Consider the following 8479-nt stretch of genomic DNA (forward strand, 5'->3'; position numbering starts at 1 on the left):
TGAGCTGGGTGGGTGGTGTTATAAGCACGTGTTTTGTTAGATATATTTTTTCAGACACCATCTTCATGAACTGCTGAGCCAAACCTGATCCATCAGTGCTGGACTGCACAGATAACTACATGCCACAAGGAGACTGCTGTGTTATGAATTGCCATACCAGTGTGTCTTCAATGGAGAAGATGACACACCCATCACCTGACCTCCTGCCTGATCTGGAGACCATCATCATGCTACCACACTACACACCTCTGAGACCATCAATGATGACTCATACTGAGGAAACTGTATTTCCTGTCAGAGATGCTCAGTGATCCTCAGAGCAGAGAGAGGTATCATTCTTTATCTTTGATAAAAAAAAATGTCAGTGTTTTTAATTCAATTAATTAATTTAAATCCTGTTTATTGCATAAATAATTCCACACTCAAATGATTATACTTGTTGACACTTTTTGAGTTTTAATTCACATTATGGATTACAAATCTATGCTTTTTCTACTCTGTCTCTCTGTGCAGGTATTGCTGTCTTCTGAGTTCTTCCGTGTCCCAACTGAGGCCTTCAAACCTCATTGCAGAGCTCATGTCTTTCCTCACCATCATGTGAGTGTGAGATTGCTCTGGATTCTGGTTATGTGGTCTGCAGCACCTATAAGGTATTTCAACATTGTTCATTGTATAACTTATTTGTAGTTTTTAGGGTTTCTACAGACAAAAAAAATGTTCCTTTTTCTGTATTTTTTAGAACAAGCTCGTCCAGTGTGCCTGCATTCCAGCTTCTTAGACTCTACGCAAGTGGACAGAGTATCAGTGTTTGGCCACTCTTACAGACACTGACTTCTGTCAATTCACTTCTACTGATCGGGCACCTCACTCCAGGAAGACAGAGGGCTGCAAGCCTGTCATCATTTCCAGTGTGGCTTTGTATTCTTGGGGTAGCATCAGATTTTTCCCACAAATATTCAAAGGTAACACTTGTTTTAAGCTTAGTTATTAAATCAAAAGTCTTCCCTTGTGTCATGTCTGTGAAGGTTCTCATGATGTCCTTTGATGTAGTCTCTCTCTTCACTTGCATACCCACTACAGAGGCAGTGGAGACTGTCAGAAAACAACTGCAAGAAGACAACTCCTTGGAAGACAGGACCAACTTCACACCCGATCAGATGTGCACACTGTTAGACCTCTGCCTCACCACTACATATTTCAAATACAACGAGGGTTTCTACAGGCAAAAACATGGCTGTGCCATGGGTTCCCCTGTGTCCCCTTTTGTAGCCAACCTTTACATGGAGGAAGTGGAAAGGAAGGCTCTTGGCTCTTTCAAAGGAAGAGTACCCAGCCACTGGTACAGATATGTAGACGACACCTGGGTCAAAATCAAAAGGCAAGAAGTGGAATCCTTCACTGCGCACATTAACGCCGTGGATAAAAACATCAAGTTCACCAGGGAAGACACAAAGGACGACTGTTTGCTTTTCCTGGACTGCGCTGTGCACATTGAAGAGAACGGCAAACTCAACATTGAAGTTTACCGGAAGCCCACACACACGGACCAGTACCTCCTCTTTGACTCCCATCACCCTCTGGAACACAAACTTGGAGTAATTAGGACACATCCCCCCCCCCCCGGGCAGAACATGTTCCCTCTAAGCCTGAAGGGAAAAAGAAGGAACACACACATGTAAAGGAAGCACTCAAAACGTGTGGCTATCCTAATTGGGCGTTTATAAAGTCAGCAAAGATGCACAGAAAAGAACATCAGATACCAGCGAGGGAGGATAAGAAAGACAGATGCAACAACATTGTCATCCCCTATGTACTAATTAGACTTAGTAACCGACACCCCATACCAGCATTACATAGACACTAGGGGGCTGAGCTGGGTGGGTGGTGTTAAAAGCACTTGTTTTGTAGATATATTTTTTCAGACACGGCACAGTCTCCTTTGTGGCAAAACCTTCAAACTTCACCATCCTCAGCTGAAACAACAACATCTTAACACCATCTTCATGAACTGCTGAGCCAAACCTGATCCATCAGTGCTGGACTGCACAGATAACTACATGCCACAAGGAGACTGCTGTGTTATGAACTGCCATACCAGTGTGTCTTCAATGGAGAAGATGACACACCCATCACCTGACCTCCTGCCTGATCTGGAGACCATCATCATGCTGCCACACTACACACCTCTGAGACCATCAATGATGACTCATACTGAGGAAACTGTATTTCCTGTCAGAGATGCTCAGTGATCCTCAGAGCAGAGAGCGGTATGATTCTTTATCTTTGATAAAAAAAAATGTCAGTGTTTTTTAATTCAATTAATTAATTTAAATCCTGTTTATTGCATAAATAATTCCACACTCAAATGATTATACTTGTTGACACTTTTTGAGTTTTAATTCACATTATGGATTACAAATCTATGCTTTTTCTACTCTGTCTCTCTGTGCAGGTATTGCTGTCTTCTGAGTTCTTCAGTGTTCCAACTGAGACATTCAAACCTCACTGCAGAGCTCATGTCTTTCCTCACCATCATGTGAGTGTGAGATTGCTCTGGATTCTGGTTATATGGCCTGCAGCACCTATAAGGTATTTCAATATTGTTCATTGTATAACTTATTTGTAGTTTTTAGGCCTTAACACAAATAAAATGTTCCTTTTTCTGTATTTTTTAGAATAAGCTCGTCCAGTGTGCCTGCATTCCAGCTTCACAGAAAAGAACATCAGACACCAGCGAGGGAGGATAAGAAAGACAGACACAACAACATTGTCATCCCCTATGTAGCCGGTGTATCAGAAAAACTCAGGAGAGTTTTCTCCAAATACGACATCCCAGTGTACTTCAGACCCAGTAACACACTCAGACAGAAACTGGTTCACCCGAAAGACAAAACTCCTAAACACAAACTTAACAATGTGGTGTACGCTGTACAGTGCAGCGAGGAATGCCCAGACTTCTACATCGGAGAGACCAAACAGCCACTTCACAAGCACATGGCACAACATAGAAGAGCCACCTCCACGGGACAAGACTCAGCAGTTCATCTGCATCTAAAGGACAAAGGTCAGTCTTTGAGGATGCCAATGTTCACATTTTGGACAGATGGAGGAGTGAAAGAAGCCATTTACGTCCACTGTGAGCGACCATCTTTAAACAGAGGCGGTGGTTTACGACACCAACTGTCTGCCATCTATAATCCAGTTTTGAGTTCCCTCCCCAGACACCGTAACGTCCTCCCCAGACACCGTAACGTCCACTCACATCCTGGGAGTGGGCGTGGGTGATTTCCTGACCTCAGGAAATCACATGATAGGGTGGGGCCAGGTTTCACAATGAGCTCACCTGAAACCCTGGCTGATTGGGACCCACACCCACTTTCACACCTTGGCTCATGTGATTAGGTAGAGGATCATCAGGGGGTTCTTTGTCCCTCTTTGGGGGGAAACTCCCACTGGGTTTAAATCTGGGACTCTCCACCATTGACCCTTAGAACTGAAGAAGCTTCTCGGATGAGAGGTGAAACGTCTTCAAGGAACTCAAAGAAGTCCAGACGCTTTTCTTTCCAAGCTCCTTAGACTTCACTTGTGTTAATTACATTTTATTTGTTGTTGTTTTCTTTTAGATTTATATGCAGTGATTGGATGTGGTGGAGCTTTGTTAACCGTGTGGAAAACATCTGTTTGTGATGATATTTACAATGAGGCTTTAAGGTGACAGTTTCCATGTAATTTCAATCCTTTTACTAAGCAAAAACATGTTTGCAATTAACATATTTTTTCAGTTTTGTCTTTTGGATTTATGGTTAACATTCCTCTGTGACAGCAAATACTAAACTGGTCCAAGTAACCAGCATATCATTGGTCAAAGGCAAAAAGGACCACATGTCACACTAGCAATGAATTTTTGACTGTGTTTCTGTTAGTATAGAGTAGGTCTAACAGTGGTTTTCCACATCTGCTCTAATATATATAGATAATGGGTCAGACATATAAAGTCATTTTGAAAAGTTCATAAAGGTCATTTATATGTGTTCCTCTTTATCATTTTATATCAGGTCACACAGCTGACTTGAGTTTTGATCAGAGTAGAACCATAACATTCATGCTAATGGTTCTACTGTTTACAGTTACTTTATGATGGATTTCACCCTGGTCACAGCACTATGTGAAAAGCTGTTAGAGGTAAAGTTAAGCCAATTAATACATCATCATAAGTCACTCTCTAACGCAGGGCAGTGATTATTATTCACTGTAATTTATTCCACAACAATGTTCTTTATTTGATTCTTTAAATATGCACATCGATTGTTTAGCTCTGTGACTCTCCACACCTGAAATATATCACAATGTGGACTTCATTTCGACAGTATTTTGTAGATTGGTACCATATTTATCATCGAATCATCTTGTGCACTTATTAACTAAATGTTGTTTGTTTGTTTTTTTTGTTTGTTTGTTTGGGGGTTTTTTGTTGCCATTTTTACCTTTCACCAACTGTGTAAATTCTGCAATTTTACCTTGGTTTTGTTTCACATCAGTTTATCTGCTGGCTGGTATTCCTGTCTTCCTTCTCTCACCCCAACCGGTCGCAGCAGATGGCCGCCCCTCCCTGAGCCTGGTTCTGCTGGAGGTTTCTTCCTGTTAAAAGGGAGTTTTTCCTTCCCACTGTCGCCAAAGTGCTTGCTCATAGGGGGTCATATGTCATATGATTGTTGGGTTTTTCTCTGTATCTATGAAGCGCCTTAAGGCGACTTTTGTTGTGATTTGTTGCTATATAAATTGAATTGAATTGGTTTTCTTTCTTTTCTAATGTTTCTGGTCATTTTTCACAGTTAAACAAGTAACTTTGAGGTTACGTCATCGTTTTCAGCTGTTATCTGTATACATTTTTTTCCTAATAATTACATTTCTGCAAAATTATAGCAGTTCTGGTAAGTTGTAATATTTCTGCCAAGTTATTAATTTTTTAATAAATTATTACATTTCTGCTAAGTTGTAGCTTCTGGTAAACTACAACATTTCTGCTGAATTGTTATGTTTCTTCTAAGTTATTGCATTTCTGCTAAGTTATTACATTTTTGCTAACTTGATGTTCTTCTGCAAAGTTATTAAAATTTCAACAACTTTTTAAACACTGACTTTGATTTCTTCAGCTTCTTCAGCTATTTTCAACTATTTTCAGCAGACAGCTTCAGCTTTACAGTTTCCTCTAAGTGATTGCAGTTCTGCTAAGTTATTCCATTTTAGCAAAGTTCCTTTGCTTCTGCAAAGTTTTTACAATTTCTGCAACTTTTCAGCTTTTTCAGCTACTTTTTGCATACAGCTTCAGCTTTAAGCATCCACACTGCATTTTCGCAGGAAATGCAAATTTTTCTAGTTTTTCTAGTACTTTATTCTAGTTGCTTCCGTACACTTTTCGCCGTAGAACTACTTCCACAATTTTCAGCCGATTTTCACCATTCAAATTTTAAACTATTCTGCTATTTTTGCTCTTTCCGGCTATATCTTTTGGTATTTTTAACTATTATACTTTTTAAAATATTCCACTTTTTTCCTTTAATTTGTCCCATTGAAATGAATGGGAAACTTCAGCAATTCTGCTAAAATTTGCTTGTTTTTGAAACTTAACTACTTCCTCATATTTTCACCTAGAACAACCATTCAAACTTTAAAATGTTCTCAAATTATTGGGCTATTCAGGTATAAATCAGCTTTTTCAAATCTTTTACCGTTTTACTTTTATGCCCCTTAAAGTTTTGAGTTGCAAAATTATGATTTTTCACAAAATACATGCGTTGTTATGGTTGCTATGCTCTTGGCTTCCAGTGTGTCACTGAAGGTTTTGCAATTTTCACTTCATGTCCGAACAACTTCTTGCTACTTGCTCAATTTTCACTCAACTTCCACAAATTATACATCAAAACGTAGGTATTTTTGCTGGCTTTCAGAAAATGTCACTATCATTGTTGTGGGATTTATAGAATTTTGGCAAATCTCCTCAGACCAACACAAGGTCAGAAAACTCTCCATATAAAGTCAATGGAGAGTTTGTTCAAAATCACGGCTGGATTTCTGTAATAAGAGGCATATTCGAATCGTCATATCTCCTTAACGAAGCGACTTTAAGACATGAGGCTTGTCCCCGAATATCTTCAGACACCCCTGACGCTCACAATTCAAGAATTTCTTTCTCACCTATTACCGTTCTGAAATGAGTTGGACTTGTTTGAGGGTAGGAAATTCGTCCTTCGCTCAGATTTCTTCAGATTTAAAACTCTGGAAATGAACCACTTTTTTCTCTCGTCATAACTTTGTTTTGGATTTCCACAGAGACCTGAAAATTTCCATGACTGTTCACCAAAGCCTGCTGTCTCTTACGGTGAAAGAATGATATCGATACTCCAAATAGATTTAGAGTTACAAAGCGTTGTTTGAGGGCAAGTCAAGGCAGTTTTTGCTTCGCTCTACTCAGTTATGGTGCATTAGAAGTCAAATATCTTTAATAATTCATATTTTAATGATAAATTGTAAACACTGGAAGATTCCCCCATCTCTTCTGAACAAAACGGTGTAAGAATGACCGTTCTAGCCCCTACGGTTAGGAAATTATGGTCATTTGTTTGAGGGGAGTCCTCACTATGAGAAATAGACTGCAATAATCCTGTGCCTCTCTCTGCTGCGTGTGTAAAAAGATGCACCTTTTTTGGCGGGAAAACGTAAACAGCCACTCTGATTGGTGGATTTAAATTCGGCAGCTCTCTCCCTCTGTGTCTGTCTGTGTGTGTGTGTGTGTGTGTGTGTGTGTGTGTGTGTGTGTGTGTGTGTGTGTGTTTAGTGGGAGAGAGAGAACCCTACCCTTATTTGGCAGCATGTCATTGTAGGATTTAAATTGAATATAGTTAGACTGATTGACTGGATTAGAGCCTGTGTTTGTGTGTCCCTCTCTGCATTTCTGTTTCAATATGCCTCCATATTTGTAATTTTGTAAGTTATTGCTATTCTGCTAAATCATAGTATTTCTGGTACTTTTCGGTACTTGTGCTAAATACAGTATTTCTGCTAAATTATAGTATTTCTGCTTTATTATACTATTTGTGCTAAAACATAGTATTTCTACTAAATGTAGTATTTCTGCTTTTTATACTATTTGTGCTAAATTATAATATTTCTGCTTTTTATACTATTTGTGCTAAATTATAATATTTCTGCTTTTTATACTATTTGTGCTAAAACATAGTATTTCTACTAAATGTAGTATTTATGCTTAATCATACTATTTCTGCTTTTTATAGGATTTGTGCCTAATATAGTATTTCTGCTTTTTATAGGATTTGTGCTTAATATAGTATTTCTGCTAAATTATAGTATTTCTGCTTTTTATAGTATTTGTGCTAAAACATAGTATTTCTACTAAATGTAGTATTTATGCTTAATCATAGTATTTCTATATATTTCTGCCAGGTCCCCAGGCAGCCAATCCTCTGTGAGGACTTAGACATTCAAATTTTCAAATCAGGGCCTGCACGGTTTCCCAGCCAATCATATATGTGTCCTGAGGCATTCAAATTTGCATATTGGGGCCTTCATGGCTTCTAAGCCAGCCAATCATATCTGAGGGCTGAGGAATTCAAATCCACAAATCAGGGCCTGCACGGCTTCCCAGGCAGCCAATCATATATGTGGCCTCAGGCATTCAAATTTGCATATTGGGGGAATTCGTGGCTTCTAAGTCAACAAGTCATCCATGTCGTATATCTCTAAAAATTCACATTTTAATGATAAATTGTTAACACTGGAAGATTCCCCCATCTCTTCTGAACAAAACGGTGTAAGAATGACCGCTCTAGCCCCTACAGTTTGGAAATTATGGTCATTTGTTTGAGGGGAGTCCTCACTATGAGAAATAGGCTGCAATAATCCTGTGCCTCTCTCTGCTGCGTGTGTAAAAAGATGCACCTGTTTTGGCGGGAAAAAGTACACAGGCTCTCTGATTGGTGGATTCAAATTCAGCAGCTCCCAGGCTGACCTAGAAACTTACTTCTCTCTCCCTGTGCATTTTTTTGCTGATTTTTTCATTTAACAAGTATATTTGAGGGACCCTCAGCATGTTCAGCATTTTTTCAGCTGTCCATTTTGCTTTTCCAATTTTTCTGTTTAACTTATTACTATTGTGCTAAATCATACTGTTTCTGCTATTTCATAAGATTTGTGCTTAATATAGTATTTCTGCTTTTAATAGGATTTGTGCTTAATATAGTATTTCTGCTTTTTATAGAATTTGTGCTTAATATAGTATTTCTGCTTTTTATGTGATTTGTGCTTAATATGGTATTTCTGCTAAATTATAGTATTTCTGCTTTTTATAGTATTTGTGCTAAAACATAGTATTTCTACTAAATGTAGTATTTATGCTTAATCATAGTATTTCTATATATTTCTGCCAGGTCCCCAGGCAGCCAATCCTCTGTGAGGACTGAGA

The 8479-nt window shown here is 38.8% G+C and overlaps 1 pseudogene; it reads left to right on the plus strand.

Annotated features, from left to right (window-relative positions):
- Nucleotides 1–998: 998 nt before the first annotated feature.
- Nucleotides 999–5132, plus strand: LOC147326327 (uncharacterized; annotated as a pseudogene).
- Nucleotides 5133–8479: the final 3347 nt, after the last annotated feature.

Source organism: Aulonocara sp. 'chitande type north' Nkhata Bay, linkage group LG7 (assembly GCF_057382095.1).
Source record: "Aulonocara sp. 'chitande type north' Nkhata Bay isolate Kocher_YH1m ecotype deep benthic linkage group LG7, A_spYH_male_GT1.1, whole genome shotgun sequence".
NCBI lineage: Eukaryota > Metazoa > Chordata > Actinopteri > Cichliformes > Cichlidae > Aulonocara > Aulonocara sp. 'chitande type north' Nkhata Bay.